This window comes from Phyllobates terribilis, unplaced genomic scaffold (assembly GCF_046119375.1).
Source record: "Phyllobates terribilis strain yellow unplaced genomic scaffold, ASM4611937v1 Scaffold_1__5_contigs__length_1240528914, whole genome shotgun sequence".
Lineage (NCBI taxonomy): Eukaryota > Metazoa > Chordata > Amphibia > Anura > Dendrobatidae > Phyllobates > Phyllobates terribilis.
In genome coordinates, this window is record NW_027362761.1 from 803,123,552 (window position 1) to 803,151,343 (window position 27,792).

The 27,792-nt window shown below is 44.4% G+C and overlaps 58 non-coding genes across 58 annotated transcripts; all 58 read left to right on the forward strand.

Annotated features, from left to right (window-relative positions):
• Positions 1–361: 361 nt before the first annotated feature.
• Positions 362–433, forward strand: TRNAA-UGC (transfer RNA alanine (anticodon UGC)). Its single transcript has one exon. It is a non-coding gene; the product is annotated as a tRNA-Ala (tRNA).
• Positions 434–575: 142 nt separating this feature from the next.
• Positions 576–647, forward strand: TRNAA-CGC (transfer RNA alanine (anticodon CGC)). Its single transcript has one exon. It is a non-coding gene; the product is annotated as a tRNA-Ala (tRNA).
• Positions 648–1,314: 667 nt separating this feature from the next.
• Positions 1,315–1,386, forward strand: TRNAA-UGC (transfer RNA alanine (anticodon UGC)). Its single transcript has one exon. It is a non-coding gene; the product is annotated as a tRNA-Ala (tRNA).
• Positions 1,387–1,523: 137 nt separating this feature from the next.
• On the forward strand, positions 1,524–1,595 carry TRNAA-CGC (transfer RNA alanine (anticodon CGC)). The gene has a single exon. It is a non-coding gene; the product is annotated as a tRNA-Ala (tRNA).
• Positions 1,596–2,262: 667 nt separating this feature from the next.
• TRNAA-UGC (transfer RNA alanine (anticodon UGC)) lies at positions 2,263–2,334 on the forward strand. The gene has a single exon. It is a non-coding gene; the product is annotated as a tRNA-Ala (tRNA).
• A 137-nt stretch (positions 2,335–2,471) lies between these two features.
• On the forward strand, positions 2,472–2,543 carry TRNAA-CGC (transfer RNA alanine (anticodon CGC)). Its single transcript has one exon. It is a non-coding gene; the product is annotated as a tRNA-Ala (tRNA).
• Positions 2,544–3,210: 667 nt separating this feature from the next.
• TRNAA-UGC (transfer RNA alanine (anticodon UGC)) lies at positions 3,211–3,282 on the forward strand. Its single transcript has one exon. It is a non-coding gene; the product is annotated as a tRNA-Ala (tRNA).
• Positions 3,283–3,419: 137 nt separating this feature from the next.
• Positions 3,420–3,491, forward strand: TRNAA-CGC (transfer RNA alanine (anticodon CGC)). Its single transcript has one exon. It is a non-coding gene; the product is annotated as a tRNA-Ala (tRNA).
• A 667-nt stretch (positions 3,492–4,158) lies between these two features.
• On the forward strand, positions 4,159–4,230 carry TRNAA-UGC (transfer RNA alanine (anticodon UGC)). Its single transcript has one exon. It is a non-coding gene; the product is annotated as a tRNA-Ala (tRNA).
• A 137-nt stretch (positions 4,231–4,367) lies between these two features.
• Positions 4,368–4,439, forward strand: TRNAA-CGC (transfer RNA alanine (anticodon CGC)). Its single transcript has one exon. It is a non-coding gene; the product is annotated as a tRNA-Ala (tRNA).
• Positions 4,440–5,106: 667 nt separating this feature from the next.
• TRNAA-UGC (transfer RNA alanine (anticodon UGC)) lies at positions 5,107–5,178 on the forward strand. Its single transcript has one exon. It is a non-coding gene; the product is annotated as a tRNA-Ala (tRNA).
• Positions 5,179–5,315: 137 nt separating this feature from the next.
• Positions 5,316–5,387, forward strand: TRNAA-CGC (transfer RNA alanine (anticodon CGC)). Its single transcript has one exon. It is a non-coding gene; the product is annotated as a tRNA-Ala (tRNA).
• Positions 5,388–6,054: 667 nt separating this feature from the next.
• TRNAA-UGC (transfer RNA alanine (anticodon UGC)) lies at positions 6,055–6,126 on the forward strand. The gene has a single exon. It is a non-coding gene; the product is annotated as a tRNA-Ala (tRNA).
• Positions 6,127–6,263: 137 nt separating this feature from the next.
• Positions 6,264–6,335, forward strand: TRNAA-CGC (transfer RNA alanine (anticodon CGC)). Its single transcript has one exon. It is a non-coding gene; the product is annotated as a tRNA-Ala (tRNA).
• A 667-nt stretch (positions 6,336–7,002) lies between these two features.
• On the forward strand, positions 7,003–7,074 carry TRNAA-UGC (transfer RNA alanine (anticodon UGC)). The gene has a single exon. It is a non-coding gene; the product is annotated as a tRNA-Ala (tRNA).
• A 142-nt stretch (positions 7,075–7,216) lies between these two features.
• On the forward strand, positions 7,217–7,288 carry TRNAA-CGC (transfer RNA alanine (anticodon CGC)). Its single transcript has one exon. It is a non-coding gene; the product is annotated as a tRNA-Ala (tRNA).
• Positions 7,289–7,955: 667 nt separating this feature from the next.
• On the forward strand, positions 7,956–8,027 carry TRNAA-UGC (transfer RNA alanine (anticodon UGC)). Its single transcript has one exon. It is a non-coding gene; the product is annotated as a tRNA-Ala (tRNA).
• A 142-nt stretch (positions 8,028–8,169) lies between these two features.
• On the forward strand, positions 8,170–8,241 carry TRNAA-CGC (transfer RNA alanine (anticodon CGC)). Its single transcript has one exon. It is a non-coding gene; the product is annotated as a tRNA-Ala (tRNA).
• An 854-nt stretch (positions 8,242–9,095) lies between these two features.
• Positions 9,096–9,167, forward strand: TRNAA-UGC (transfer RNA alanine (anticodon UGC)). The gene has a single exon. It is a non-coding gene; the product is annotated as a tRNA-Ala (tRNA).
• A 137-nt stretch (positions 9,168–9,304) lies between these two features.
• Positions 9,305–9,376, forward strand: TRNAA-CGC (transfer RNA alanine (anticodon CGC)). The gene has a single exon. It is a non-coding gene; the product is annotated as a tRNA-Ala (tRNA).
• Positions 9,377–10,043: 667 nt separating this feature from the next.
• Positions 10,044–10,115, forward strand: TRNAA-UGC (transfer RNA alanine (anticodon UGC)). Its single transcript has one exon. It is a non-coding gene; the product is annotated as a tRNA-Ala (tRNA).
• A 138-nt stretch (positions 10,116–10,253) lies between these two features.
• TRNAA-CGC (transfer RNA alanine (anticodon CGC)) lies at positions 10,254–10,325 on the forward strand. The gene has a single exon. It is a non-coding gene; the product is annotated as a tRNA-Ala (tRNA).
• A 667-nt stretch (positions 10,326–10,992) lies between these two features.
• On the forward strand, positions 10,993–11,064 carry TRNAA-UGC (transfer RNA alanine (anticodon UGC)). Its single transcript has one exon. It is a non-coding gene; the product is annotated as a tRNA-Ala (tRNA).
• Positions 11,065–11,201: 137 nt separating this feature from the next.
• Positions 11,202–11,273, forward strand: TRNAA-CGC (transfer RNA alanine (anticodon CGC)). The gene has a single exon. It is a non-coding gene; the product is annotated as a tRNA-Ala (tRNA).
• A 667-nt stretch (positions 11,274–11,940) lies between these two features.
• On the forward strand, positions 11,941–12,012 carry TRNAA-UGC (transfer RNA alanine (anticodon UGC)). Its single transcript has one exon. It is a non-coding gene; the product is annotated as a tRNA-Ala (tRNA).
• Positions 12,013–12,154: 142 nt separating this feature from the next.
• Positions 12,155–12,226, forward strand: TRNAA-CGC (transfer RNA alanine (anticodon CGC)). Its single transcript has one exon. It is a non-coding gene; the product is annotated as a tRNA-Ala (tRNA).
• Positions 12,227–12,893: 667 nt separating this feature from the next.
• On the forward strand, positions 12,894–12,965 carry TRNAA-UGC (transfer RNA alanine (anticodon UGC)). Its single transcript has one exon. It is a non-coding gene; the product is annotated as a tRNA-Ala (tRNA).
• Positions 12,966–13,102: 137 nt separating this feature from the next.
• TRNAA-CGC (transfer RNA alanine (anticodon CGC)) lies at positions 13,103–13,174 on the forward strand. Its single transcript has one exon. It is a non-coding gene; the product is annotated as a tRNA-Ala (tRNA).
• A 667-nt stretch (positions 13,175–13,841) lies between these two features.
• Positions 13,842–13,913, forward strand: TRNAA-UGC (transfer RNA alanine (anticodon UGC)). The gene has a single exon. It is a non-coding gene; the product is annotated as a tRNA-Ala (tRNA).
• Positions 13,914–14,050: 137 nt separating this feature from the next.
• On the forward strand, positions 14,051–14,122 carry TRNAA-CGC (transfer RNA alanine (anticodon CGC)). The gene has a single exon. It is a non-coding gene; the product is annotated as a tRNA-Ala (tRNA).
• A 667-nt stretch (positions 14,123–14,789) lies between these two features.
• On the forward strand, positions 14,790–14,861 carry TRNAA-UGC (transfer RNA alanine (anticodon UGC)). The gene has a single exon. It is a non-coding gene; the product is annotated as a tRNA-Ala (tRNA).
• A 142-nt stretch (positions 14,862–15,003) lies between these two features.
• TRNAA-CGC (transfer RNA alanine (anticodon CGC)) lies at positions 15,004–15,075 on the forward strand. Its single transcript has one exon. It is a non-coding gene; the product is annotated as a tRNA-Ala (tRNA).
• A 667-nt stretch (positions 15,076–15,742) lies between these two features.
• TRNAA-UGC (transfer RNA alanine (anticodon UGC)) lies at positions 15,743–15,814 on the forward strand. The gene has a single exon. It is a non-coding gene; the product is annotated as a tRNA-Ala (tRNA).
• A 137-nt stretch (positions 15,815–15,951) lies between these two features.
• TRNAA-CGC (transfer RNA alanine (anticodon CGC)) lies at positions 15,952–16,023 on the forward strand. Its single transcript has one exon. It is a non-coding gene; the product is annotated as a tRNA-Ala (tRNA).
• A 667-nt stretch (positions 16,024–16,690) lies between these two features.
• Positions 16,691–16,762, forward strand: TRNAA-UGC (transfer RNA alanine (anticodon UGC)). The gene has a single exon. It is a non-coding gene; the product is annotated as a tRNA-Ala (tRNA).
• Positions 16,763–16,899: 137 nt separating this feature from the next.
• TRNAA-CGC (transfer RNA alanine (anticodon CGC)) lies at positions 16,900–16,971 on the forward strand. Its single transcript has one exon. It is a non-coding gene; the product is annotated as a tRNA-Ala (tRNA).
• Positions 16,972–17,638: 667 nt separating this feature from the next.
• On the forward strand, positions 17,639–17,710 carry TRNAA-UGC (transfer RNA alanine (anticodon UGC)). Its single transcript has one exon. It is a non-coding gene; the product is annotated as a tRNA-Ala (tRNA).
• A 137-nt stretch (positions 17,711–17,847) lies between these two features.
• On the forward strand, positions 17,848–17,919 carry TRNAA-CGC (transfer RNA alanine (anticodon CGC)). Its single transcript has one exon. It is a non-coding gene; the product is annotated as a tRNA-Ala (tRNA).
• A 667-nt stretch (positions 17,920–18,586) lies between these two features.
• On the forward strand, positions 18,587–18,658 carry TRNAA-UGC (transfer RNA alanine (anticodon UGC)). Its single transcript has one exon. It is a non-coding gene; the product is annotated as a tRNA-Ala (tRNA).
• A 137-nt stretch (positions 18,659–18,795) lies between these two features.
• TRNAA-CGC (transfer RNA alanine (anticodon CGC)) lies at positions 18,796–18,867 on the forward strand. The gene has a single exon. It is a non-coding gene; the product is annotated as a tRNA-Ala (tRNA).
• A 667-nt stretch (positions 18,868–19,534) lies between these two features.
• On the forward strand, positions 19,535–19,606 carry TRNAA-UGC (transfer RNA alanine (anticodon UGC)). The gene has a single exon. It is a non-coding gene; the product is annotated as a tRNA-Ala (tRNA).
• Positions 19,607–19,743: 137 nt separating this feature from the next.
• TRNAA-CGC (transfer RNA alanine (anticodon CGC)) lies at positions 19,744–19,815 on the forward strand. The gene has a single exon. It is a non-coding gene; the product is annotated as a tRNA-Ala (tRNA).
• Positions 19,816–20,482: 667 nt separating this feature from the next.
• On the forward strand, positions 20,483–20,554 carry TRNAA-UGC (transfer RNA alanine (anticodon UGC)). The gene has a single exon. It is a non-coding gene; the product is annotated as a tRNA-Ala (tRNA).
• Positions 20,555–20,691: 137 nt separating this feature from the next.
• Positions 20,692–20,763, forward strand: TRNAA-CGC (transfer RNA alanine (anticodon CGC)). Its single transcript has one exon. It is a non-coding gene; the product is annotated as a tRNA-Ala (tRNA).
• A 667-nt stretch (positions 20,764–21,430) lies between these two features.
• Positions 21,431–21,502, forward strand: TRNAA-UGC (transfer RNA alanine (anticodon UGC)). The gene has a single exon. It is a non-coding gene; the product is annotated as a tRNA-Ala (tRNA).
• Positions 21,503–21,644: 142 nt separating this feature from the next.
• Positions 21,645–21,716, forward strand: TRNAA-CGC (transfer RNA alanine (anticodon CGC)). Its single transcript has one exon. It is a non-coding gene; the product is annotated as a tRNA-Ala (tRNA).
• A 667-nt stretch (positions 21,717–22,383) lies between these two features.
• TRNAA-UGC (transfer RNA alanine (anticodon UGC)) lies at positions 22,384–22,455 on the forward strand. Its single transcript has one exon. It is a non-coding gene; the product is annotated as a tRNA-Ala (tRNA).
• A 142-nt stretch (positions 22,456–22,597) lies between these two features.
• Positions 22,598–22,669, forward strand: TRNAA-CGC (transfer RNA alanine (anticodon CGC)). Its single transcript has one exon. It is a non-coding gene; the product is annotated as a tRNA-Ala (tRNA).
• A 667-nt stretch (positions 22,670–23,336) lies between these two features.
• Positions 23,337–23,408, forward strand: TRNAA-UGC (transfer RNA alanine (anticodon UGC)). The gene has a single exon. It is a non-coding gene; the product is annotated as a tRNA-Ala (tRNA).
• Positions 23,409–23,545: 137 nt separating this feature from the next.
• TRNAA-CGC (transfer RNA alanine (anticodon CGC)) lies at positions 23,546–23,617 on the forward strand. Its single transcript has one exon. It is a non-coding gene; the product is annotated as a tRNA-Ala (tRNA).
• A 667-nt stretch (positions 23,618–24,284) lies between these two features.
• TRNAA-UGC (transfer RNA alanine (anticodon UGC)) lies at positions 24,285–24,356 on the forward strand. Its single transcript has one exon. It is a non-coding gene; the product is annotated as a tRNA-Ala (tRNA).
• Positions 24,357–24,493: 137 nt separating this feature from the next.
• TRNAA-CGC (transfer RNA alanine (anticodon CGC)) lies at positions 24,494–24,565 on the forward strand. The gene has a single exon. It is a non-coding gene; the product is annotated as a tRNA-Ala (tRNA).
• Positions 24,566–25,232: 667 nt separating this feature from the next.
• TRNAA-UGC (transfer RNA alanine (anticodon UGC)) lies at positions 25,233–25,304 on the forward strand. Its single transcript has one exon. It is a non-coding gene; the product is annotated as a tRNA-Ala (tRNA).
• Positions 25,305–25,441: 137 nt separating this feature from the next.
• Positions 25,442–25,513, forward strand: TRNAA-CGC (transfer RNA alanine (anticodon CGC)). The gene has a single exon. It is a non-coding gene; the product is annotated as a tRNA-Ala (tRNA).
• A 667-nt stretch (positions 25,514–26,180) lies between these two features.
• Positions 26,181–26,252, forward strand: TRNAA-UGC (transfer RNA alanine (anticodon UGC)). The gene has a single exon. It is a non-coding gene; the product is annotated as a tRNA-Ala (tRNA).
• Positions 26,253–26,389: 137 nt separating this feature from the next.
• TRNAA-CGC (transfer RNA alanine (anticodon CGC)) lies at positions 26,390–26,461 on the forward strand. The gene has a single exon. It is a non-coding gene; the product is annotated as a tRNA-Ala (tRNA).
• A 667-nt stretch (positions 26,462–27,128) lies between these two features.
• On the forward strand, positions 27,129–27,200 carry TRNAA-UGC (transfer RNA alanine (anticodon UGC)). The gene has a single exon. It is a non-coding gene; the product is annotated as a tRNA-Ala (tRNA).
• Positions 27,201–27,337: 137 nt separating this feature from the next.
• TRNAA-CGC (transfer RNA alanine (anticodon CGC)) lies at positions 27,338–27,409 on the forward strand. Its single transcript has one exon. It is a non-coding gene; the product is annotated as a tRNA-Ala (tRNA).
• Positions 27,410–27,792: the final 383 nt, after the last annotated feature.

Here is a 27,792-nt window from a genome sequence, read left to right on the forward strand (position 1 = left end):
CAGCTTATGTTTTCTCAACCCCTGCCTTCTGGATTCACCATCCACTCTGAAAAAAAAGCTCAATTCCATTGTGATCGAAAAGAAAACGTCCCACCAACACACCGTGGTGTTCCTTTACAAAGCCTTTTATACTTTCTGGCGATGGGAAGGAGGAGGAAGAGTGAGGAGCAATGTGAGAAAACAGGCAGAAAGACCCACGGAAACATTGTGCTGAGCTTAATCGCAAGTCTTTGACCGTAACTCAGAGCTGGATTCACATCTACACTGATTACTATTGCTCTAGAATTTACTCCACACTTCGGCTCCTTTGGTCTGTGCGTTGAGGAATGAAGTCCAGGAAACCTAAGCTCACTCCTAAATTGGGGATGTAGCTCAGTGGTAGAGCGCACGCTTTGCATGTGTGAGGCCCCGCGTTCAATCCTCGGCATCTTCATGGCTTGCATTCATGTGCAAGGAATACGCTTCCTACTGTCGCATCTTTTTTCGAACAATTATCTTGTTCCTGAAGTCGCAGTGTCAAATCAGTACTTGTGTGCGCTCTGCTCTTCTCTACTCTACTCTGCTCACAGACTTTTGGGGATGTAGCTCAGTGGTAGAGCGCATGCTTCGCATGTATGAGGGCCTGGGTTCAATCCCCAGCATCTCCAACCTTTTTCAAATATGGCAGCAAATGCTTGGCTAACACACTCAAGCTTAGTGGCAAGACTCCCAAGGAATTTCTGTCACTCAAACCGCTTTTCTTTGGCATTTCACGTAGCAGGAATAGGCTTTTTCTCTTCCAGATTTTAAAGACTGCATACAACCCTACGGCATGGGCAACATTTTACCACTCAGTAAAGTGACATAAATGGGAACTGTACTTTCAACCAACTTTGCTTACATCAATAGTACAGGCGAATATAAGAAACTAGGTAATATATATTATCAAACAAATTGGCTTTTTCTCCACTTAACAGCTTATGTTTTCTCAACCCCTGCCTTCTGGATTCACCATCCACTCTGAAAAAAAAGCTCAATTCCATTGTGATCGAAAAGAAAACGTCCCACCAACACACCGTGGTGTTCCTTTACAAAGCCTTCTATACTTTCTGGCGATGGGAAGGAGGAGGAAGAGTGAGGAGCAATGTGAGAAAACAGGCAGAAAGACCCACGGAAACATTGTGCTGAGCTTAATCGCAAGTCTTTGACCGTAACTCAGAGCTGGATTCACATCTACACTGATTACTATTGCTCTAGAATTTACTCCACACTTCGGCTCCTTTGGTCTGTGCGTTGAGGAATGAAGTCCAGGAAACCTAAGCTCACTCCTAAATTGGGGATGTAGCTCAGTGGTAGAGCGCACGCTTTGCATGTGTGAGGCCCCGGGTTCAATCCCCGGCATCTCCATGGCTTGCATTCATGTGCAAGGAATACGCTTCCTACTGTCGCATCTTTTTTCGAACAATTATCTTGTTCCTGAAGTCGCAGTGTCAAATCAGTACTTGTGTGCGCTCTGCTCTACTCTACTCTGCTCACAGACTTTTGGGGATGTAGCTCAGTGGTAGAGCACATGCTTCGCATGTATGAGGTCCTGGGTTCGATCCCCAGCATCTCCAACCTTTTTCAAATATGGCAGCAAATGCCTGGCTAACACACTCAAGCTTAGTGGCAAGACTCCCAAGGAATTTCTGTCACTCAAACCGCTTTTCTTTGGCATTTCACGTAGCAGGAATAGGCTTTTTCTCTTCCAGATTTTAAAGACTGCATACAACCCTACGGCATGGGCAACATTTTACCACTCAGTAAAGTGACATAAATGGGAACTGTACTTTCAACCAACTTTGCTTACATCAATAGTACAGGCGAATATAAGAAACTAGGTAATATATATTATCAAACAGATTGGCTTTTTCTCCACTTAACAGCTTATGTTTTCTCAACCCCTGCCTTCTGGATTCACCATCCACTCTGAAAAAAAAGCTCAATTCCATTGTGATCGAAAAGAAAACGTCCCACCAACACACCGTGGTGTTCCTTTACAAAGCCTTCTATACTTTCTGGCGATGGGAAGGAGGAGGAAGAGTGAGGAGCAATGTGAGAAAACAGGCAGAAAGACCCACGGAAACATTGTGCTGAGCTTAATCGCAAGTCTTTGACCGTAACTCAGAGCTGGATTCACATCTACACTGATTACTATTGCTCTAGAATTTACTCCACACTTCGGCTCCTTTGGTCTGTGCGTTGAGGAATGAAGTCCAGGAAACCTAAGCTCACTCCTAAATTGGGGATGTATCTCTGTGGTAGAGCGCACGCTTTGCATGTGTGAGGCCCCGGGTTCAATCCCCGGCATCTCCATGGCTTGCATTCATGTGCAAGGAATACGCTTCCTACTGTCGCATCTTTTTTCGAACAATTATCTTGTTCCTGAAGTCGCAGTGTCAAATCAGTACTTGTGTGCGCTCTGCTCTACTCTACTCTGCTCACAGACTTTTGGGGATGTAGCTCAGTGGTAGAGCACATGCTTCGCATGTATGAGGTCCTGGGTTCAATCCCCAGCATCTCCAACCTTTTTCAAATATGGCAGCAAATGCCTGGCTAACACACTCAAGCTTAGTGGCAAGACTCCCAAGGAATTTCTGTCACTCAAACCGCTTTTCTTTGGCATTTCACGTAGCAGGAATAGGCTTTTTCTCTTCCAGATTTTAAAGACTGCATACAACCCTACGGCATGGGCAACATTTTACCACTCAGTAAAGTGACATAAATGGGAACTGTACTTTCAACCAACTTTGCTTACATCAATAGTACAGGCGAATATAAGAAACTAGGTAATATATATTATCAAACAAATTGGCTTTTTCTCCACTTAACAGCTTATGTTTTCTCAACCCCTGCCTTCTGGATTCACCATCCACTCTGAAAAAAAAGCTCAATTCCATTGTGATCGAAAAGAAAACGTCCCACCAACACACCGTGGTGTTCCTTTACAAAGCCTTCTATACTTTCTGGCGATGGGAAGGAGGAGGAAGAGTGAGGAGCAATGTGAGAAAACAGGCAGAAAGACCCACGGAAACATTGTGCTGAGCTTAATCGCAAGTCTTTGACCGTAACTCAGAGCTGGATTCACATCTACACTGATTACTATTGCTCTAGAATTTACTTCACACTTCGGCTCCTTTGGTCTGTGTGTTGAGGAATGAAGTCCAGGAAACCTAAGCTCACTCCTAAATTGGGGATGTAGCTCAGTGGTAGAGCGCACGCTTTGCATGTGTGAGGCCCCGGGTTCAATCCCTGGCATCTCCATGGCTTGCATTCATGTGCAAGGAATACGCTTCCTACTGTCGCATCTTTTTTCGAACAATTATCTTGTTCCTGAAGTCGCAGTGTCAAATCAGTACTTGTGTGCGCTCTGCTCTACTCTACTCTGCTCACAGACTTTTGGGGATGTAGCTCAGTGGTAGAGCGCATGCTTCGCATGTATGAGGTCCTGGGTTCAATCCCCAGCATCTCCAACCTTTTTCAAATATGGCAGCAAATGCTTGGCTAACACACTCAAGCTTAGTGGCAAGACTCCCAAGGAATTTCTGTCACTCAAACCGCTTTTCTTTGGCATTTCACGTAGCAGGAATAGGCTTTTTCTCTTCCAGATTTTAAAGACTGCATACAACCCTACGGCATGGGCAACATTTTACCACTCAGTAAAGTGACATAAATGGGAACTGTACTTTCAACCAACTTTGCTTACATCAATAGTACAGGCGAATATAAGAAACTAGGTAATATATATTATCAAACAAATTGGCTTTTTCTCCACTTAACAGCTTATGTTTTCTCAACCCCTGCCTTCTGGATTCACCATCCACTCTGAAAAAAAAGCTCAATTCCATTGTGATCGAAAAGAAAACGTCCCACCAACACACTGTGGTGTTCCTTTACAAAGCCTTCTATACTTTCTGGCGATGGGAAGGAGGAGGAAGAGTGAGGAGCAATGTGAGAAAACAGGCAGAAAGACCCACGGAAACATTGTGCTGAGCTTAATCGCAAGTCTTTGACCGTAACTCAGAGCTGGATTCACATCTACACTGATTACTATTGCTCTAGAATTTACTCCACACTTCGGCTCCTTTGGTCTGTGCGTTGAGGAATGAAGTCCAGGAAACCTAAGCTCACTCCTAAATTGGGGATGTAGCTCAGTGGTAGAGCGCACGCTTTGCATGTGTGAGGCCCCGGGCTCAATCCCCGGCCTCTCCATGGCTTGCATTCATGTGCAAGGAATACGCTTCCTACTGTCGCATCTTTTTTCGAACAATTATCTTGTTCCTGAAGTCGCAGTGTCAAATCAGTACTTGTGTGCGCTCTGCTCTACTCTACTCTGCTCACAGACTTTTGGGGATGTAGCTCAGTGGTAGAGCGCATGCTTCGCATGTATGAGGTCCTGGGTTCAATCCCCAGCATCTCCAACCTTTTTCAAATATGGCAGCAAATGCTTGGCTAACACACTCAAGCTTAGTGGCAAGACTCCCAAGGAATTTCTGTCACTCAAACCGCTTTTCTTTGGCATTTCACGTAGCAGGAATAGGCTTTTTCTCTTCCAGATTTTAAAGACTGCATACAACCCTACGGCATGGGCAACATTTTACCACTCAGTAAAGTGACATAAATGGGAACTGTACTTTCAACCAACTTTGCTTACATCAATAGTACAGGCGAATATAAGAAACTAGGTAATATATATTATCAAACAAATTGGCTTTTTCTCCACTTAACAGCTTATGTTTTCTCAACCCCTGCCTTCTGGATTCACCATCCACTCTGAAAAAAAAGCTCAATTCCATTGTGATCGAAAAGAAAATGTCCCACCAACACACCGTGGTGTTCCTTTACAAAGCCTTCTATACTTTCTGGCGATGGGAAGGAGGAGGAAGAGTGAGGAGCAATGTGAGAAAACAGGCAGAAAGACCCACGGAAACATTGTGCTGAGCTTAATCGCAAGTCTTTGACCGTAACTCAGAGCTGGATTCACATCTACACTGATTACTATTGCTCTAGAATTTACTCCACACTTCGGCTCCTTTGGTCTGTGCGTTGAGGAATGAAGTCCAGGAAACCTAAGCTCACTCCTAAATTGGGGATGTAGCTCGGTGGTAGAGCGCACGCTTTGCATGTGTGAGGCCCCGGGTTCAATCCCCGGCATCTCCATGGCTTGCATTCATGTGCAAGGAATACGCTTCCTACTGTCGCATCTTTTTTCGAACAATTATCTTGTTCCTGAAGTCGCAGTGTCAAATCAGTACTTGTGTGCGCTCTGCTCTACTCTACTCTGCTCACAGACTTTTGGGGATGTAGCTCAGTGGTAGAGCACATGCTTCGCATGTATGAGGTCCTGGGTTCAATCCCCAGCATCTCCAACCTTTTTCAAATATGGCAGCAAATGCTTGGCTAACACACTCAAGCTTAGTGGCAAGACTCCCAAGGAATTTCTGTCACTCAAACCGCTTTTCTTTGGCATTTCACGTAGCAGGAATAGGCTTTTTCTCTTCCAGATTTTAAAGACTGCATACAACCCTACGGCATGGGCAACATTTTACCACTCAGTAAAGTGACATAAATGGGAACTGTACTTTCAACCAACTTTGCTTACATCAATAGTACAGGCGAATATAAGAAACTAGGTAATATATATTATCAAACAAATTGGCTTTTTCTCCACTTAACAGCTTATGTTTTCTCAACCCCTGCCTTCTGGATTCACCATCCACTCTGAAAAAAAAGCTCAATTCCATTGTGATCGAAAAGAAAACGTCCCACCAACGCACCGTGGTGTTCCTTTACAAAGCCTTCTATACTTTCTGGCGATGGGAAGGAGGAGGAAGAGTGAGGAGCAATGTGAGAAAACAGGCAGAAAGACCCACGGAAACATTGTGCTGAGCTTAATCGCAAGTCTTTGACCGTAACTCAGAGCTGGATTCACATCTACACTGATTACTATTGCTCTAGAATTTACTCCACACTTCGGCTCCTTTGGTCTGTGCGTTGAGGAATGAAGTCCAGGAAACCTAAGCTCACTCCTTAATTGGGGATGTAGCTCAGTGGTAGAGCGCACGCTTTGCATGTGTGAGGCCCCGGGTTCAATCCCCGGCATCTACATGGCTTGCATTCATGTGCAAGGAATACGCTTCCTACTGTCGCATCTTTTTTCGAACAATTATCTTGTTCCTGAAGTCGCAGTGTCAAATCAGTACTTGTGTGCGCTCTGCTCTACTCTACTCTGCTCACAGACTTTTGGGGATGTAGCTCAGTGGTAGAGCACATGCTTCGCATGTATGAGGTCCTGGGTTCAATCCCCAGCATCTCCAACCTTTTTCAAATATGGCAGCAAATGCTTGGCTAACACACTCAAGCTTAGTGGCAAGACTCCCAAGGAATTTCTGTCACTCAAACCGCTTTTCTTTGGCATTTCACGTAGCAGGAATAGGCTTTTTCTCTTCCAGATTTTAAAGACTGCATACAACCCTACGGCATGGGCAACATTTTACCACTCAGTAAAGTGACATAAATGGGAACTGTACTTTCAACCAACTTTGCTTACATCAATAGTACAGGCGAATATAAGAAACTAGGTAATATATATTATCAAACAAATTGGCTTTTTCTCCACTTAACAGCTTATGTTTTCTCAACCCCTGCCTTCTGGATTCACCATCCACTCTGAAAAAAAAGCTCAATTCCATTGTGATCGAAAAGAAAACGTCCCACCAACACACCGTGGTGTTCCTTTACAAAGCCTTCTATACTTTCTGGCGATGGGAAGGAGGAGGAAGAGTGAGGAGCAATGTGAGAAAACAGGCAGAAAGACCCACGGAAACATTGTGCTGAGCTTAATCGCAAGTCTTTGACCGTAACTCAGAGCTGGATTCACATCTACACTGATTACTATTGCTCTAGAATTTACTCCACACTTCGGCTCCTTTGGTCTGTGCGTTGAGGAATGAAGTCCAGGAAACCTAAACTCACTCCTAAATTGGGGATGTAGCTCAGTGGTAGAGCGCACGCTTTGCATGTGTGAGGTCCCGGGTTCAATCCCCGGCATCTCCATGGCTTGCATTCATGTGCAAGGAATACGCTTCCTACTGTCGCATCTTTTTTCGAACAATTATCTTGTTCCTGAAGTCGCAGTGTCAAATCAGTACTTGTGTGCGCTCTGCTCTACTCTACTCTACTCTGCTCACAGACTTTTGGGGATGTAGCTCAGTGGTAGAGCACATGCTTCGCATGTATGAGGTCCTGGGTTCAATCCCCAGCATCTCCAACCTCTTTCAAATATGGCAGCAAATGCTTGGCTAACACACTCAAGCTTAGTGGCAAGACTCCCAAGGAATTTCTGTCACTCAAACCGCTTTTCTTTGGCATTTCACGTAGCAGGAATAGGCTTTTTCTCTTCCAGATTTTAAAGACTGCATACAACCCTACGGCATGGGCAACATTTTACCACTCAGTAAAGTGACATAAATGGGAACTGTACTTTCAACCAACTTTGCTTACATCAATAGTACAGGCGAATATAAGAAACTAGGTAATATATATTATCAAACAAATTGGCTTTTTCTCCACTTAACAGCTTATGTTTTCTCAACCCCTGCCTTCTGGATTCACCATCCACTCTGAAAAAAAAGCTCAATTCCATTGTGATCGAAAAGAAAACGTCCCACCAACACACCGTGGTGTTCCTTTACAAAGCCTTCTATACTTTCTGGCGATGGGAAGGAGGAGGAAGAGTGAGGAGCAATGTGAGAAAACAGGCAGAAAGACCCACGGAAACATTGTGCTGAGCTTAATCGCAAGTCTTTGACCGTAACTCAGAGCTGGATTCACATCTACACTGATTACTATTGCTCTAGAATTTACTCCACACTTCGGCTCCTTTGGTCTGTGCGTTGAGGAATGAAGTCCAGGAAACCTAAGCTCACTCCTAAATTGGGGATGTAGCTCAGTGGTAGAGCGCACGCTTTGCATGTGTGAGGCCCCGCGTTCAATCCCCGGCATCTTCATGGCTTGCATTCATGTGCAAGGAATACGCTTCCTACTGTCGCATCTTTTTTCGAACAATTATCTTGTTCCTGAAGTCGCAGTGTCAAATCAGTACTTGTGTGCGCTCTGCTCTTCTCTACTCTACTCTGCTCACAGACTTTTGGGGATGTAGCTCAGTGGTAGAGCGCATGCTTCGCATGTATGAGGGCCTGGGTTCAATCCCCAGCATCTCCAACCTTTTTCAAATATGGCAGCAAATGCTTGGCTAACACACTCAAGCTTAGTGGCAAGACTCCCAAGGAATTTCTGTCACTCAAACCGCTTTTCTTTGGCATTTCACGTAGCAGGAATAGGCTTTTTCTCTTCCAGATTTTAAAGACTGCATACAACCCTACGGCATGGGCAACATTTTACCACTCAGTAAAGTGACATAAATGGGAACTGTACTTTCAACCAACTTTGCTTACATCAATAGTACAGGCGAATATAAGAAACTAGGTAATATATATTATCAAACAAATTGGCTTTTTCTCCACTTAACAGCTTATGTTTTCTCAACCCCTGCCTTCTGGATTCACCATCCACTCTGAAAAAAAAGCTCAATTCCATTGTGATCGAAAAGAAAACGTCCCACCAACACACCGTGGTGTTCCTTTACAAAGCCTTCTATACTTTCTGGCGATGGGAAGGAGGAGGAAGAGTGAGGAGCAATGTGAGAAAACAGGCAGAAAGACCTGTTTCTCAACCCCTGCCTTCTGGATTCACCATCCACTCTGAAAAAAAAGCTCAATTCCATTGTGATCGAAAAGAAAACGTCCCACCAACACACCGTGGTGTTCCTTTACAAAGCCTTCTATACTTTCTGGCGATGGGAAGGAGGAGGAAGAGTGAGGAGCAATGTGAGAAAACAGGCAGAAAGACCCACGGAAACATTGTGCTGAGCTTAATCGCAAGTCTTTGACCGTAACTCAGAGCTGGATTCACATCTACACTGATTACTATTGCTCTAGAATTTACTCCACACTTCGGCTCCTTTGGTCTGTGCGTTGAGGAATGAAGTCCAGGAAACCTAAGCTCACTCCTAAATTGGGGATGTAGCTCAGTGGTAGAGCGCACGCTTTGCATGTGTGAGGCCCCGGGCTCAATCCCCGGCCTCTCCATGGCTTGCATTCATGTGCAAGGAATACGCTTCCTACTGTCGCATCTTTTTTCGAACAATTATCTTGTTCCTGAAGTCGCAGTGTCAAATCAGTACTTGTGTGCGCTCTGCTCTACTCTACTCTGCTCACAGACTTTTGGGGATGTAGCTCAGTGGTAGAGCGCATGCTTCGCATGTATGAGGTCCTGGGTTCAATCCCCAGCATCTCCAACCTTTTTCAAATATGGCAGCAAATGCTTGGCTAACACACTCAAGCTTAGTGGCAAGACTCCCAAGGAATTTCTGTCACTCAAACCGCTTTTCTTTGGCATTTCACGTAGCAGGAATAGGCTTTTTCTCTTCCAGATTTTAAAGACTGCATACAACCCTACGGCATGGGCAACATTTTACCACTCAGTAAAGTGACATAAATGGGAACTGTACTTTCAACCAACTTTGCTTACATCAATAGTACAGGCGAATATAAGAAACTAGGTAATATATATTATCAAACAAATTGGCTTTTTCTCCACTTAACAGCTTATGTTTTCTCAACCCCTGCCTTCTGGATTCACCATCCACTCTGAAAAAAAAGCTCAATTCCATTGTGATCGAAAAGAAAACGTCCCACCAACACACCGTGGTGTTCCTTTACAAAGCCTTCTATACTTTCTGGCGATGGGAAGGAGGAGGAAGAGTGAGGAGCAATGTGAGAAAACAGGCAGAAAGACCCACGGAAACATTGTGCTGAGCTTAATCGCAAGTCTTTGACCGTAACTCAGAGCTGGATTCACATCTACACTGATTACTATTGCTCTAGAATTTACTCCACACTTCGGCTCCTTTGGTCTGTGCGTTGAGGAATGAAGTCCAGGAAACCTAAGCTCACTCCTAAATTGGGGATGTAGCTCAGTGGTAGAGCGCACGCTTTGCATGTGTGAGGCCCCGGGTTCAATCCCCGGCATCTCCATGGCTGGCATTCATGTGCAAGGAATACGCTTCCTACTGTCGCATCTTTTTTCGAACAATTATCTTGTTCCTGAAGTCGCAGTGTCAAATCAGTACTTGTGTGCGCTCTGCTCTACTCTACTCTGCTCACAGACTTTTTGGGGATGTAGCTCAGTGGTAGAGCACATGCTTCGCATGTATGAGGTCCTGGGTTCAATCCCCAGCATCTCCAACCTTTTTCAAATATGGCAGCAAATGCTTGGCTAACACACTCAAGCTTAGTGGCAAGACTCCCAAGGAATTTCTGTCACTCAAACCGCTTTTCTTTGGCATTTCACGTAGCAGGAATAGGCTTTTTCTCTTCCAGATTTTAAAGACTGCATACAACCCTACGGCATGGGCAACATTTTACCACTCAGTAAAGTGACATAAATGGGAACTGTACTTTCAACCAACTTTGCTTACATCAATAGTACAGGCGAATATAAGAAACTAGGTAATATATATTATCAAACAAATTGGCTTTTTCTCCACTTAACAGCTTATGTTTTCTCAACCCCTGCCTTCTGGATTCACCATCCACTCTGAAAAAAAAGCTCAATTCCATTGTGATCGAAAAGAAAACGTCCCACCAACGCACCGTGGTGTTCCTTTACAAAGCCTTCTATACTTTCTGGCGATGGGAAGGAGGAGGAAGAGTGAGGAGCAATGTGAGAAAACAGGCAGAAAGACCCACGGAAACATTGTGCTGAGCTTAATCGCAAGTCTTTGACCGTAACTCAGAGCTGGATTCACATCTACACTGATTACTATTGCTCTAGAATTTACTCCACACTTCGGCTCCTTTGGTCTGTGCGTTGAGGAATGAAGTCCAGGAAACCTAAGCTCACTCCTTAATTGGGGATGTAGCTCAGTGGTAGAGCGCACGCTTTGCATGTGTGAGGCCCCGGGTTCAATCCCCGGCATCTACATGGCTTGCATTCATGTGCAAGGAATACGCTTCCTACTGTCGCATCTTTTTTCGAACAATTATCTTGTTCCTGAAGTCGCAGTGTCAAATCAGTACTTGTGTGCGCTCTGCTCTACTCTACTCTGCTCACAGACTTTTGGGGATGTAGCTCAGTGGTAGAGCACATGCTTCGCATGTATGAGGTCCTGGGTTCAATCCCCAGCATCTCCAACCTTTTTCAAATATGGCAGCAAATGCTTGGCTAACACACTCAAGCTTAGTGGCAAGACTCCCAAGGAATTTCTGTCACTCAAACCGCTTTTCTTTGGCATTTCACGTAGCAGGAATAGGCTTTTTCTCTTCCAGATTTTAAAGACTGCATACAACCCTACGGCATGGGCAACATTTTACCACTCAGTAAAGTGACATAAATGGGAACTGTACTTTCAACCAACTTTGCTTACATCAATAGTACAGGCGAATATAAGAAACTAGGTAATATATATTATCAAACAAATTGGCTTTTTCTCCACTTAACAGCTTATGTTTTCTCAACCCCTGCCTTCTGGATTCACCATCCACTCTGAAAAAAAAGCTCAATTCCATTGTGATCGAAAAGAAAACGTCCCACCAACACACCGTGGTGTTCCTTTACAAAGCCTTCTATACTTTCTGGCGATGGGAAGGAGGAGGAAGAGTGAGGAGCAATGTGAGAAAACAGGCAGAAAGACCCACGGAAACATTGTGCTGAGCTTAATCGCAAGTCTTTGACCGTAACTCAGAGCTGGATTCACATCTACACTGATTACTATTGCTCTAGAATTTACTCCACACTTCGGCTCCTTTGGTCTGTGCGTTGAGGAATGAAGTCCAGGAAACCTAAACTCACTCCTAAATTGGGGATGTAGCTCAGTGGTAGAGCGCACGCTTTGCATGTGTGAGGTCCCAGGTTCAATCCCCGGCATCTCCATGGCTTGCATTCATGTGCAAGGAATACGCTTCCTACTGTCGCATCTTTTTTCGAACAATTATCTTGTTCCTGAAGTCGCAGTGTCAAATCAGTACTTGTGTGCGCTCTGCTCTTCTCTACTCTACTCTGCTCACAGACTTTTGGGGATGTAGCTCAGTGGTAGAGCGCATGCTTCGCATGTATGAGGGCCTGGGTTCAATCCCCAGCATCTCCAACCTTTTTCAAATATGGCAGCAAATGCTTGGCTAACACACTCAAGCTTAGTGGCAAGACTCCCAAGGAATTTCTGTCACTCAAACCGCTTTTCTTTGGCATTTCACGTAGCAGGAATAGGCTTTTTCTCTTCCAGATTTTAAAGACTGCATACAACCCTACGGCATGGGCAACATTTTACCACTCAGTAAAGTGACATAAATGGGAACTGTACTTTCAACCAACTTTGCTTACATCAATAGTACAGGCGAATATAAGAAACTAGGTAATATATATTATCAAACAAATTGGCTTTTTCTCCACTTAACAGCTTATGTTTTCTCAACCCCTGCCTTCTGGATTCACCATCCACTCTGAAAAAAAAGCTCAATTCCATTGTGATCGAAAAGAAAACGTCCCACCAACACACCGTGGTGTTCCTTTACAAAGCCTTCTATACTTTCTGGCGATGGGAAGGAGGAGGAAGAGTGAGGAGCAATGTGAGAAAACAGGCAGAAAGACCCACGGAAACATTGTGCTGAGCTTAATCGCAAGTCTTTGACCGTAACTCAGAGCTGGATTCACATCTACACTGATTACTATTGCTCTAGAATTTACTCCACACTTCGGCTCCTTTGGTCTGTGCGTTGAGGAATGAAGTCCAGGAAACCTAAGCTCACTCCTAAATTGGGGATGTAGCTCAGTGGTAGAGCGCACGCTTTGCATGTGTGAGGCCCCGGGTTCAATCCCCGGCATCTCCATGGCTTGCATTCATGTGCAAGGAATACGCTTCCTACTGTCGCATCTTTTTTCGAACAATTATCTTGTTCCTGAAGTCGCAGTGTCAAATCAGTACTTGTGTGCGCTCTGCTCTACTCTACTCTGCTCACAGACTTTTGGGGATGTAGCTCAGTGGTAGAGCACATGCTTCGCATGTATGAGGTCCTGGGTTCAATACCCAGCATCTCCAACCTTTTTCAAATATGGCAGCAAATGCCTGGCTAACACACTCAAGCTTAGTGGCAAGACTCCCAAGGAATTTCTGTCACTCAAACCGCTTTTCTTTGGCATTTCACGTAGCAGGAATAGGCTTTTTCTCTTCCAGATTTTAAAGACTGCATACAACCCTACGGCATGGGCAACATTTTACCACTCAGTAAAGTGACATAAATGGGAACTGTACTTTCAACCAACTTTGCTTACATCAATAGTACAGGCGAATATAAGAAACTAGGTAATATATATTATCAAACAAATTGGCTTTTTCTCCACTTAACAGCTTATGTTTTCTCAACCCCTGCCTTCTGGATTCACCATCCACTCTGAAAAAAAAGCTCAATTCCATTGTGATCGAAAAGAAAACGTCCCACCAACACACCGTGGTGTTCCTTTACAAAGCCTTCTATACTTTCTGGCGATGGGAAGGAGGAGGAAGAGTGAGGAGCAATGTGAGAAAACAGGCAGAAAGACCCACGGAAACATTGTGCTGAGCTTAATCGCAAGTCTTTGACCGTAACTCAGAGCTGGATTCACATCTACACTGATTACTATTGCTCTAGAATTTACTCCACACTTCGGCTCCTTTGGTCTGTGCGTTGAGGAATGAAGTCCAGGAAACCTAAGCTCACTCCTAAATTGGGGATGTAGCTCAGTGGTAGAGCGCACGCTTTGCATGTGTGAGGCCCCGGGTTCAATCCCCGGCATCTCCATGGCTTGCATTCATGTGCAAGGAATACGCTTCCTACTGTCGCATCTTTTTTCGAACAATTATCTTGTTCCTGAAGTCGCAGTGTCAAATCAGTACTTGTGTGCGCTCTGCTCTACTCTACTCTGCTCACAGACTTTTGGGGATGTAGCTCAGTGGTAGAGCGCATGCTTCGCATGTATGAGGTCCTGGGTTCAATCCCCAGCATCTCCATCCTTTTTCAAATATGGCAGCAAATGGTTGGCTAACACACTCAAGCTTAGTGGCAAGACTCCCAAGGAATTTCTGTCACTCAAACCGCTTTTCTTTGGCATTTCACGTAGCAGGAATAGGCTTTTTCTCTTCCAGATTTTAAAGACTGCATACAACCCTACGGCATGGGCAACATTTTACCACTCAGTAAAGTGACATAAATGGGAACTGTACTTTCAACCAACTTTGCTTACATCAATAGTACAGGCGAATATAAGAAACTAGGTAATATATATTATCAAACAAATTGGCTTTTTCTCCACTTAACAGCTTATGTTTTCTCAACCCCTGCCTTCTGGATTCACCATCCACTCTGAAAAAAAAGCTCAATTCCATTGTGATCGAAAAGAAAACGTCCCACCAACACACCGTGGTGTTCCTTTACAAAGCCTTTTATACTTTCTGGCGATGGGAAGGAGGAGGAAGAGTGAGGAGCAATGTGAGAAAACAGGCAGAAAGACCCACGGAAACATTGTGCTGAGCTTAATCGCAAGTCTTTGACCGTAACTCAGAGCTGGATTCACATCTACACTGATTACTATTGCTCTAGAATTTACTCCACACTTCGGCTCCTTTGGTCTGTGCGTTGAGGAATGAAGTCCAGGAAACCTAAGCTCACTCCTAAATTGGGGATGTAGCTCAGTGGTAGAGCGCACGCTTTGCATGTGTGAGGCCCCGCGTTCAATCCTCGGCATCTTCATGGCTTGCATTCATGTGCAAGGAATACGCTTCCTACTGTCGCATCTTTTTTCGAACAATTATCTTGTTCCTGAAGTCGCAGTGTCAAATCAGTACTTGTGTGCGCTCTGCTCTTCTCTACTCTACTCTGCTCACAGACTTTTGGGGATGTAGCTCAGTGGTAGAGCGCATGCTTCGCATGTATGAGGGCCTGGGTTCAATCCCCAGCATCTCCAACCTTTTTCAAATATGGCAGCAAATGCTTGGCTAACACACTCAAGCTTAGTGGCAAGACTCCCAAGGAATTTCTGTCACTCAAACCGCTTTTCTTTGGCATTTCACGTAGCAGGAATAGGCTTTTTCTCTTCCAGATTTTAAAGACTGCATACAACCCTACGGCATGGGCAACATTTTACCACTCAGTAAAGTGACATAAATGGGAACTGTACTTTCAACCAACTTTGCTTACATCAATAGTACAGGCGAATATAAGAAACTAGGTAATATATATTATCAAACAAATTGGCTTTTTCTCCACTTAACAGCTTATGTTTTCTCAACCCCTGCCTTCTGGATTCACCATCCACTCTGAAAAAAAAGCTCAATTCCATTGTGATCGAAAAGAAAACGTCCCACCAACACACCGTGGTGTTCCTTTACAAAGCCTTCTATACTTTCTGGCGATGGGAAGGAGGAGGAAGAGTGAGGAGCAATGTGAGAAAACAGGCAGAAAGACCCACGGAAACATTGTGCTGAGCTTAATCGCAAGTCTTTGACCGTAACTCAGAGCTGGATTCACATCTACACTGATTACTATTGCTCTAGAATTTACTCCACACTTCGGCTCCTTTGGTCTGTGCGTTGAGGAATGAAGTCCAGGAAACCTAAGCTCACTCCTAAATTGGGGATGTAGCTCAGTGGTAGAGCGCACGCTGTGCATGTGTGAGGCCCCGGGTTCAATCCCCGGCATCTCCATGGCTTGCATTCATGTGCAAGGAATACGCTTCCTACTGTCGCATCTTTTTTCGAACAATTATCTTGTTCCTGAAGTCGCAGTGTCAAATCAGTACTTGTGTGCGCTCTGCTCTACTCTACTCTGCTCACAGACTTTTGGGGATGTAGCTCAGTGGTAGAGCACATGCTTCGCATGTATGAGGTCCTGGGTTCGATCCCCAGCATCTCCAACCTTTTTCAAATATGGCAGCAAATGCCTGGCTAACACACTCAAGCTTAGTGGCAAGACTCCCAAGGAATTTCTGTCACTCAAACCGCTTTTCTTTGGCATTTCACGTAGCAGGAATAGGCTTTTTCTCTTCCAGATTTTAAAGACTGCATACAACCCTACGGCATGGGCAACATTTTACCACTCAGTAAAGTGACATAAATGGGAACTGTACTTTCAACCAACTTTGCTTACATCAATAGTACAGGCGAATATAAGAAACTAGGTAATATATATTATCAAACAGATTGGCTTTTTCTCCACTTAACAGCTTATGTTTTCTCAACCCCTGCCTTCTGGATTCACCATCCACTCTGAAAAAAAAGCTCAATTCCATTGTGATCGAAAAGAAAACGTCCCACCAACACACCGTGGTGTTCCTTTACAAAGCCTTCTATACTTTCTGGCGATGGGAAGGAGGAGGAAGAGTGAGGAGCAATGTGAGAAAACAGGCAGAAAGACCCACGGAAACATTGTGCTGAGCTTAATCGCAAGTCTTTGACCGTAACTCAGAGCTGGATTCACATCTACACTGATTACTATTGCTCTAGAATTTACTCCACACTTCGGCTCCTTTGGTCTGTGCGTTGAGGAATGAAGTCCAGGAAACCTAAGCTCACTCCTAAATTGGGGATGTAGCTCTGTGGTAGAGCGCACGCTTTGCATGTGTGAGGCCCCGGGTTCAATCCCCGGCATCTCCATGGCTTGCATTCATGTGCAAGGAATACGCTTCCTACTGTCGCATCTTTTTTCGAACAATTATCTTGTTCCTGAAGTCGCAGTGTCAAATCAGTACTTGTGTGCGCTCTGCTCTACTCTACTCTGCTCACAGACTTTTGGGGATGTAGCTCAGTGGTAGAGCACATGCTTCGCATGTATGAGGTCCTGGGTTCAATCCCCAGCATCTCCAACCTTTTTCAAATATGGCAGCAAATGCCTGGCTAACACACTCAAGCTTAGTGGCAAGACTCCCAAGGAATTTCTGTCACTCAAACCGCTTTTCTTTGGCATTTCACGTAGCAGGAATAGGCTTTTTCTCTTCCAGATTTTAAAGACTGCATACAACCCTACGGCATGGGCAACATTTTACCACTCAGTAAAGTGACATAAATGGGAACTGTACTTTCAACCAACTTTGCTTACATCAATAGTACAGGCGAATATAAGAAACTAGGTAATATATATTATCAAACAAATTGGCTTTTTCTCCACTTAACAGCTTATGTTTTCTCAACCCCTGCCTTCTGGATTCACCATCCACTCTGAAAAAAAAGCTCAATTCCATTGTGATCGAAAAGAAAACGTCCCACCAACACACCGTGGTGTTCCTTTACAAAGCCTTCTATACTTTCTGGCGATGGGAAGGAGGAGGAAGAGTGAGGAGCAATGTGAGAAAACAGGCAGAAAGACCCACGGAAACATTGTGCTGAGCTTAATCGCAAGTCTTTGACCGTAACTCAGAGCTGGATTCACATCTACACTGATTACTATTGCTCTAGAATTTACTTCACACTTCGGCTCCTTTGGTCTGTGTGTTGAGGAATGAAGTCCAGGAAACCTAAGCTCACTCCTAAATTGGGGATGTAGCTCAGTGGTAGAGCGCACGCTTTGCATGTGTGAGGCCCCGGGTTCAATCCCCGGCATCTCCATGGCTTGCATTCATGTGCAAGGAATACGCTTCCTACTGTCGCATCTTTTTTCGAACAATTATCTTGTTCCTGAAGTCGCAGTGTCAAATCAGTACTTGTGTGCGCTCTGCTCTACTCTACTCTGCTCACAGACTTTTGGGGATGTAGCTCAGTGGTAGAGCGCATGCTTCGCATGTATGAGGTCCTGGGTTCAATCCCCAGCATCTCCAACCTTTTTCAAATATGGCAGCAAATGCTTGGCTAACACACTCAAGCTTAGTGGCAAGACTCCCAAGGAATTTCTGTCACTCAAACCGCTTTTCTTTGGCATTTCACGTAGCAGGAATAGGCTTTTTCTCTTCCAGATTTTAAAGACTGCATACAACCCTACGGCATGGGCAACATTTTACCACTCAGTAAAGTGACATAAATGGGAACTGTACTTTCAACCAACTTTGCTTACATCAATAGTACAGGCGAATATAAGAAACTAGGTAATATATATTATCAAACAAATTGGCTTTTTCTCCACTTAACAGCTTATGTTTTCTCAACCCCTGCCTTCTGGATTCACCATCCACTCTGAAAAAAAAGCTCAATTCCATTGTGATCGAAAAGAAAACGTCCCACCAACACACTGTGGTGTTCCTTTACAAAGCCTTCTATACTTTCTGGCGATGGGAAGGAGGAGGAAGAGTGAGGAGCAATGTGAGAAAACAGGCAGAAAGACCCACGGAAACATTGTGCTGAGCTTAATCGCAAGTCTTTGACCGTAACTCAGAGCTGGATTCACATCTACACTGATTACTATTGCTCTAGAATTTACTCCACACTTCGGCTCCTTTGGTCTGTGCGTTGAGGAATGAAGTCCAGGAAACCTAAGCTCACTCCTAAATTGGGGATGTAGCTCAGTGGTAGAGCGCACGCTTTGCATGTGTGAGGCCCCGGGCTCAATCCCCGGCCTCTCCATGGCTTGCATTCATGTGCAAGGAATACGCTTCCTACTGTCGCATCTTTTTTCGAACAATTATCTTGTTCCTGAAGTCGCAGTGTCAAATCAGTACTTGTGTGCGCTCTGCTCTACTCTACTCTGCTCACAGACTTTTGGGGATGTAGCTCAGTGGTAGAGCGCATGCTTCGCATGTATGAGGTCCTGGGTTCAATCCCCAGCATCTCCAACCTTTTTCAAATATGGCAGCAAATGCTTGGCTAACACACTCAAGCTTAGTGGCAAGACTCCCAAGGAATTTCTGTCACTCAAACCGCTTTTCTTTGGCATTTCACGTAGCAGGAATAGGCTTTTTCTCTTCCAGATTTTAAAGACTGCATACAACCCTACGGCATGGGCAACATTTTACCACTCAGTAAAGTGACATAAATGGGAACTGTACTTTCAACCAACTTTGCTTACATCAATAGTACAGGCGAATATAAGAAACTAGGTAATATATATTATCAAACAAATTGGCTTTTTCTCCACTTAACAGCTTATGTTTTCTCAACCCCTGCCTTCTGGATTCACCATCCACTCTGAAAAAAAAGCTCAATTCCATTGTGATCGAAAAGAAAATGTCCCACCAACACACCGTGGTGTTCCTTTACAAAGCCTTCTATACTTTCTGGCGATGGGAAGGAGGAGGAAGAGTGAGGAGCAATGTGAGAAAACAGGCAGAAAGACCCACGGAAACATTGTGCTGAGCTTAATCGCAAGTCTTTGACCGTAACTCAGAGCTGGATTCACATCTACACTGATTACTATTGCTCTAGAATTTACTCCACACTTCGGCTCCTTTGGTCTGTGCGTTGAGGAATGAAGTCCAGGAAACCTAAGCTCACTCCTAAATTGGGGATGTAGCTCGGTGGTAGAGCGCACGCTTTGCATGTGTGAGGCCCCGGGTTCAATCCCCGGCATCTCCATGGCTTGCATTCATGTGCAAGGAATACGCTTCCTACTGTCGCATCTTTTTTCGAACAATTATCTTGTTCCTGAAGTCGCAGTGTCAAATCAGTACTTGTGTGCGCTCTGCTCTACTCTACTCTGCTCACAGACTTTTGGGGATGTAGCTCAGTGGTAGAGCACATGCTTCGCATGTATGAGGTCCTGGGTTCAATCCCCAGCATCTCCAACCTTTTTCAAATATGGCAGCAAATGCTTGGCTAACACACTCAAGCTTAGTGGCAAGACTCCCAAGGAATTTCTGTCACTCAAACCGCTTTTCTTTGGCATTTCACGTAGCAGGAATAGGCTTTTTCTCTTCCAGATTTTAAAGACTGCATACAACCCTACGGCATGGGCAACATTTTACCACTCAGTAAAGTGACATAAATGGGAACTGTACTTTCAACCAACTTTGCTTACATCAATAGTACAGGCGAATATAAGAAACTAGGTAATATATATTATCAAACAAATTGGCTTTTTCTCCACTTAACAGCTTATGTTTTCTCAACCCCTGCCTTCTGGATTCACCATCCACTCTGAAAAAAAAGCTCAATTCCATTGTGATCGAAAAGAAAACGTCCCACCAACGCACCGTGGTGTTCCTTTACAAAGCCTTCTATACTTTCTGGCGATGGGAAGGAGGAGGAAGAGTGAGGAGCAATGTGAGAAAACAGGCAGAAAGACCCACGGAAACATTGTGCTGAGCTTAATCGCAAGTCTTTGACCGTAACTCAGAGCTGGATTCACATCTACACTGATTACTATTGCTCTAGAATTTACTCCACACTTCGGCTCCTTTGGTCTGTGCGTTGAGGAATGAAGTCCAGGAAACCTAAGCTCACTCCTTAATTGGGGATGTAGCTCAGTGGTAGAGCGCACGCTTTGCATGTGTGAGGCCCCGGGTTCAATCCCCGGCATCTACATGGCTTGCATTCATGTGCAAGGAATACGCTTCCTACTGTCGCATCTTTTTTCGAACAATTATCTTGTTCCTGAAGTCGCAGTGTCAAATCAGTACTTGTGTGCGCTCTGCTCTACTCTACTCTGCTCACAGACTTTTGGGGATGTAGCTCAGTGGTAGAGCACATGCTTCGCATGTATGAGGTCCTGGGTTCAATCCCCAGCATCTCCAACCTTTTTCAAATATGGCAGCAAATGCTTGGCTAACACACTCAAGCTTAGTGGCAAGACTCCCAAGGAATTTCTGTCACTCAAACCGCTTTTCTTTGGCATTTCACGTAGCAGGAATAGGCTTTTTCTCTTCCAGATTTTAAAGACTGCATACAACCCTACGGCATGGGCAACATTTTACCACTCAGTAAAGTGACATAAATGGGAACTGTACTTTCAACCAACTTTGCTTACATCAATAGTACAGGCGAATATAAGAAACTAGGTAATATATATTATCAAACAAATTGGCTTTTTCTCCACTTAACAGCTTATGTTTTCTCAACCCCTGCCTTCTGGATTCACCATCCACTCTGAAAAAAAAGCTCAATTCCATTGTGATCGAAAAGAAAACGTCCCACCAACACACCGTGGTGTTCCTTTACAAAGCCTTCTATACTTTCTGGCGATGGGAAGGAGGAGGAAGAGTGAGGAGCAATGTGAGAAAACAGGCAGAAAGACCCACGGAAACATTGTGCTGAGCTTAATCGCAAGTCTTTGACCGTAACTCAGAGCTGGATTCACATCTACACTGATTACTATTGCTCTAGAATTTACTCCACACTTCGGCTCCTTTGGTCTGTGCGTTGAGGAATGAAGTCCAGGAAACCTAAACTCACTCCTAAATTGGGGATGTAGCTCAGTGGTAGAGCGCACGCTTTGCATGTGTGAGGTCCCGGGTTCAATCCCCGGCATCTCCATGGCTTGCATTCATGTGCAAGGAATACGCTTCCTACTGTCGCATCTTTTTTCGAACAATTATCTTGTTCCTGAAGTCGCAGTGTCAAATCAGTACTTGTGTGCGCTCTGCTCTACTCTACTCTACTCTGCTCACAGACTTTTGGGGATGTAGCTCAGTGGTAGAGCACATGCTTCGCATGTATGAGGTCCTGGGTTCAATCCCCAGCATCTCCAACCTCTTTCAAATATGGCAGCAAATGCTTGGCTAACACACTCAAGCTTAGTGGCAAGACTCCCAAGGAATTTCTGTCACTCAAACCGCTTTTCTTTGGCATTTCACGTAGCAGGAATAGGCTTTTTCTCTTCCAGATTTTAAAGACTGCATACAACCCTACGGCATGGGCAACATTTTACCACTCAGTAAAGTGACATAAATGGGAACTGTACTTTCAACCAACTTTGCTTACATCAATAGTACAGGCGAATATAAGAAACTAGGTAATATATATTATCAAACAAATTGGCTTTTTCTCCACTTAACAGCTTATGTTTTCTCAACCCCTGCCTTCTGGATTCACCATCCACTCTGAAAAAAAAGCTCAATTCCATTGTGATCGAAAAGAAAACGTCCCACCAACACACCGTGGTGTTCCTTTACAAAGCCTTCTATACTTTCTGGCGATGGGAAGGAGGAGGAAGAGTGAGGAGCAATGTGAGAAAACAGGCAGAAAGACCCACGGAAACATTGTGCTGAGCTTAATCGCAAGTCTTTGACCGTAACTCAGAGCTGGATTCACATCTACACTGATTACTATTGCTCTAGAATTTACTCCACACTTCGGCTCCTTTGGTCTGTGCGTTGAGGAATGAAGTCCAGGAAACCTAAGCTCACTCCTAAATTGGGGATGTAGCTCAGTGGTAGAGCGCACGCTTTGCATGTGTGAGGCCCCGCGTTCAATCCCCGGCATCTTCATGGCTTGCATTCATGTGCAAGGAATACGCTTCCTACTGTCGCATCTTTTTTCGAACAATTATCTTGTTCCTGAAGTCGCAGTGTCAAATCAGTACTTGTGTGCGCTCTGCTCTTCTCTACTCTACTCTGCTCACAGACTTTTGGGGATGTAGCTCAGTGGTAGAGCGCATGCTTCGCATGTATGAGGGCCTGGGTTCAATCCCCAGCATCTCCAACCTTTTTCAAATATGGCAGCAAATGCTTGGCTAACACACTCAAGCTTAGTGGCAAGACTCCCAAGGAATTTCTGTCACTCAAACCGCTTTTCTTTGGCATTTCACGTAGCAGGAATAGGCTTTTTCTCTTCCAGATTTTAAAGACTGCATACAACCCTACGGCATGGGCAACATTTTACCACTCAGTAAAGTGACATAAATGGGAACTGTACTTTCAACCAACTTTGCTTACATCAATAGTACAGGCGAATATAAGAAACTAGGTAATATATATTATCAAACAAATTGGCTTTTTCTCCACTTAACAGCTTATGTTTTCTCAACCCCTGCCTTCTGGATTCACCATCCACTCTGAAAAAAAAGCTCAATTCCATTGTGATCGAAAAGAAAACGTCCCACCAACACACCGTGGTGTTCCTTTACAAAGCCTTCTATACTTTCTGGCGATGGGAAGGAGGAGGAAGAGTGAGGAGCAATGTGAGAAAACAGGCAGAAAGACCCACGGAAACATTGTGCTGAGCTTAATCGCAAGTCTTTGACCGTAACTCAGAGCTGGATTCACATCTACACTGATTACTATTGCTCTAGAATTTACTCCACACTTCGGCTCCTTTGGTCTGTGCGTTGAGGAATGAAGTCCAGGAAACCTAAGCTCACTCCTAAATTGGGGATGTAGCTCAGTGGTAGAGCGCACGCTTTGCATGTGTGAGGCCCCGGGTTCAATCCCCGGCATCTCCATGGCTTGCATTCATGTGCAAGGAATACGCTTCCTACTGTCGCATCTTTTTTCGAACAATTATCTTGTTCCTGAAGTCGCAGTGTCAAATCAGTACTTGTGTGCGCTCTGCTCTACTCTACTCTGCTCACAGACTTTTGGGGATGTAGCTCAGTGGTAGAGCACATGCTTCGCATGTATGAGGTCCTGGGTTCAATACCCAGCATCTCCAACCTTTTTCAAATATGGCAGCAAATGCCTGGCTAACACACTCAAGCTTAGTGGCAAGACTCCCAAGGAATTTCTGTCACTCAAACCGCTTTTCTTTGGCATTTCACGTAGCAGGAATAGGCTTTTTCTCTTCCAGATTTTAAAGACTGCATACAACCCTACGGCATGGGCAACATTTTACCACTCAGTAAAGTGACATAAATGGGAACTGTACTTTCAACCAACTTTGCTTACATCAATAGTACAGGCGAATATAAGAAACTAGGTAATATATATTATCAAACAAATTGGCTTTTTCTCCACTTAACAGCTTATGTTTTCTCAACCCCTGCCTTCTGGATTCACCATCCACTCTGAAAAAAAAGCTCAATTCCATTGTGATCGAAAAGAAAACGTCCCACCAACACACCGTGGTGTTCCTTTACAAAGCCTTCTATACTTTCTGGCGATGGGAAGGAGGAGGAAGAGTGAGGAGCAATGTGAGAAAACAGGCAGAAAGACCCACGGAAACATTGTGCTGAGCTTAATCGCAAGTCTTTGACCGTAACTCAGAGCTGGATTCACATCTACACTGATTACTATTGCTCTAGAATTTACTCCACACTTCGGCTCCTTTGGTCTGTGCGTTGAGGAATGAAGTCCAGGAAACCTAAGCTCACTCCTAAATTGGGGATGTAGCTCAGTGGTAGAGCGCACGCTTTGCATGTGTGAGGTCCCGGGTTCAATCCCCGGCATCTCCATGGCTTGCATTCATGTGCAAGGAATACGCTTCCTACTGTCGCATCTTTTTTCGAACAATTATCTTGTTCCTGAAGTCGCAGTGTCAAATCAGTACTTGTGTGCGCTCTGCTCTACTCTACTCTGCTCACAGACTTTTGGGGATGTAGCTCAGTGGTAGAGCGCATGCTTCGCATGTATGAGGTCCTGGGTTCAATCCCCAGCATCTCCAACCTTTTTCAAATATGGCAGCAAATGCTTGGCTAACACACTCAAGCTTAGTGGCAAGACTCCCAAGGAATTTCTGTCACTCAAACCGCTTTTCTTTGGCATTTCACGTAGCAGGAATAGGCTTTTTCTCTTCCAGATTTTAAAGACTGCATACAACCCTACGGCATGGGCAACATTTTACCACTCAGTAAAGTGACATAAATGGGAACTGTACTTTCAACCAACTTTGCTTACATCAATAGTACAGGCGAATATAAGAAACTAGGTAATATATATTATCAAACAAATTGGCTTTTTCTCCACTTAACAGCTTATGTTTTCTCAACCCCTGCCTTCTGGATTCACCATCCACTCTGAAAAAAAAGCTCAATTCCATTGTGATCGAAAAGAAAACGTCCCACCAACACACCGTGGTGTTCCTTTACAAAGCCTTCTATACTTTCTGGCGATGGGAAGGAGGAGGAAGAGTGAGGAGCAATGTGAGAAAACAGGCAGAAAGACCCACGGAAACATTGTGCTGAGCTTAATCGCAAGTCTTTGACCGTAACTCAGAGCTGGATTCACATCTACACTGATTACTATTGCTCTAGAATTTACTTCACACTTCGGCTACTTTGGTCTGTGTGTTGAGGAATGAAGTCCAGGAAACCTAAGCTCACTCCTAAATTGGGGATGTAGCTCAGTGGTAGAGCGCACGCTTTGCATGTGTGAGGCCCCGGGTTCAATCCCCGGCATCTCCATGGCTTGCATTCATGTGCAAGGAATACGCTTCCTACTGTCGCATCTTTTTTCGAACAATTATCTTGTTCCTGAAGTCGCAGTGTCAAATCAGTACTTGTGTGCGCTCTGCTCTACTCTACTCTGCTCACAGACTTTTGGGGATGTAGCTCAGTGGTAGAGCGCATGCTTCGCATGTATGAGGTCCTGGGTTCAATCCCCAGCATCTCCAACCTTTTTCAAATATGGCAGCAAATGCTTGGCTAACACACTCAAGCTTAGTGGCAAGACTCCCAAGGAATTTCTGTCACTCAAACCGCTTTTCTTTGGCATTTCACGTAGCAGGAATAGGCTTTTTCTCTTCCAGATTTTAAAGACTGCATACAACCCTACGGCATGGGCAACATTTTACCACTCAGTAAAGTGACATAAATGGGAACTGTACTTTCAACCAACTTTGCTTACATCAATAGTACAGGCGAATATAAGAAACTAGGTAATATATATTATCAAACAAATTGGCTTTTTCTCCACTTAACAGCTTATGTTTTCTCAACCCCTGCCTTCTGGATTCACCATCCACTCTGAAAAAAAAGCTCAATTCCATTGTGATCGAAAAGAAAACGTCCCACCAACACACCGTGGTGTTCCTTTACAAAGCCTTCTATACTTTCTGGCGATGGGAAGGAGGAGGAAGAGTGAGGAGCAATGTGAGAAAACAGGCAGAAAGACCCACGGAAACATTGTGCTGAGCTTAATCGCAAGTCTTTGACCGTAACTCAGAGCTGGATTCACATCTACACTGATTACTATTGCTCTAGAATTTACTCCACACTTCGGCTCCTTTGGTCTGTGCGTTGAGGAATGAAGTCCAGGAAACCTAAGCTCACTCCTTAATTGGGGATGTAGCTCAGTGGTAGAGCGCACGCTTTGCATGTGTGAGGCCCCGGGTTCAATCCCCGGCATCTCCATGGCTTGCATTCATGTGCAAGGAATACGCTTCCTACTGTCGCATCTTTTTTCGAACAATTATCTTGTTCCTGAAGTCGCAGTGTCAAATCAGTACTTGTGTGCGCTCTGCTCTACTCTACTCTGCTCACAGACTTTTGGGGATGTAGCTCAGTGGTAGAGCACATGCTTCGCATGTATGAGGTCCTGGGTTCAATCCCCAGCATCTCCAACCTTTTTCAAATATGGCAGCAAATGCTTGGCTAACACACTCAAGCTTAGTGGCAAGACTCCCAAGGAATTTCTGTCACTCAAACCGCTTTTCTTTGGCATTTCACGTAGCAGGAATAGGCTTTTTCTCTTCCAGATTTTAAAGACTGCATACAACCCTACGGCATGGGCAACATTTTACCACTCAGTAAAGTGACATAAATGGGAACTGTACTTTCAACCAACTTTGCTTACATCAATAGTACAGGCGAATATAAGAAACTAGGTAATATATATTATCAAACAAATTGGCTTTTTCTCCACTTAACAGCTTATGTTTTCTCAACCCCTGCCTTCTGGATTCACCATCCACTCTGAAAAAAAAGCTCAATTCCATTGTGATCGAAAAGAAAACGTCCCACCAACACACCGTGGTGTTCCTTTACAAAGCCTTCTATACTTTCTGGCGATGGGAAGGAGGAGGAAGAGTGAGGAGCAATGTGAGAAAACAGGCAGAAAGACCCACGGAAACATTGTGCTGAGCTTAATCGCAAGTCTTTGACCGTAACTCAGAGCTGGATTCACATCTACACTGATTACTATTGCTCTAGAATTTACTCCACACTTCGGCTCCTTTGGTCTGTGCGTTGAGGAATGAAGTCCAGGAAACCTAAGCTCACTCCTAAATTGGGGATGTAGCTCAGTGGTAGAGCGCACGCTTTGCATGTGTGAGGCCCCGGGTTCAATCCCCGGCATCTCCATGGCTTGCATTCATGTGCAAGGAATACGCTTCCTACTGTCGCATCTTTTTTCGAACAATTATCTTGTTCCTGAAGTCGCAGTGTCAAATCAGTACTTGTGTGCGCTCTGCTCTACTCTACTCTGCTCACAGACTTTTGGGGATGTAGCTCAGTGGTAGAGCACATGCTTCGCATGTATGAGGTCCTGGGTTCAATCCCCAGCATCTCCAACCTTTTTCAAATATGGCAGCAAATGCTTGGCTAACACACTCAAGCTTAGTGGCAAGACTCCCAAGGAATTTCTGTCACTCAAACCGCTTTTCTTTGGCATTTCACGTAGCAGGAATAGGCTTTTTCTCTTCCAGATTTTAAAGACTGCATACAACCCTACGGCATGGGCAACATTTTACCACTCAGTAAAGTGACATAAATGGGAACTGTACTTTCAACCAACTTTGCTTACATCAATAGTACAGGCGAATATAAGAAACTAGGTAATATATATTATCAAACAAATTGGCTTTTTCTCCACTTAACAGCTTATGTTTTCTCAACCCCTGCCTTCTGGATTCACCATCCACTCTGAAAAAAAAGCTCAATTCCATTGTGATCG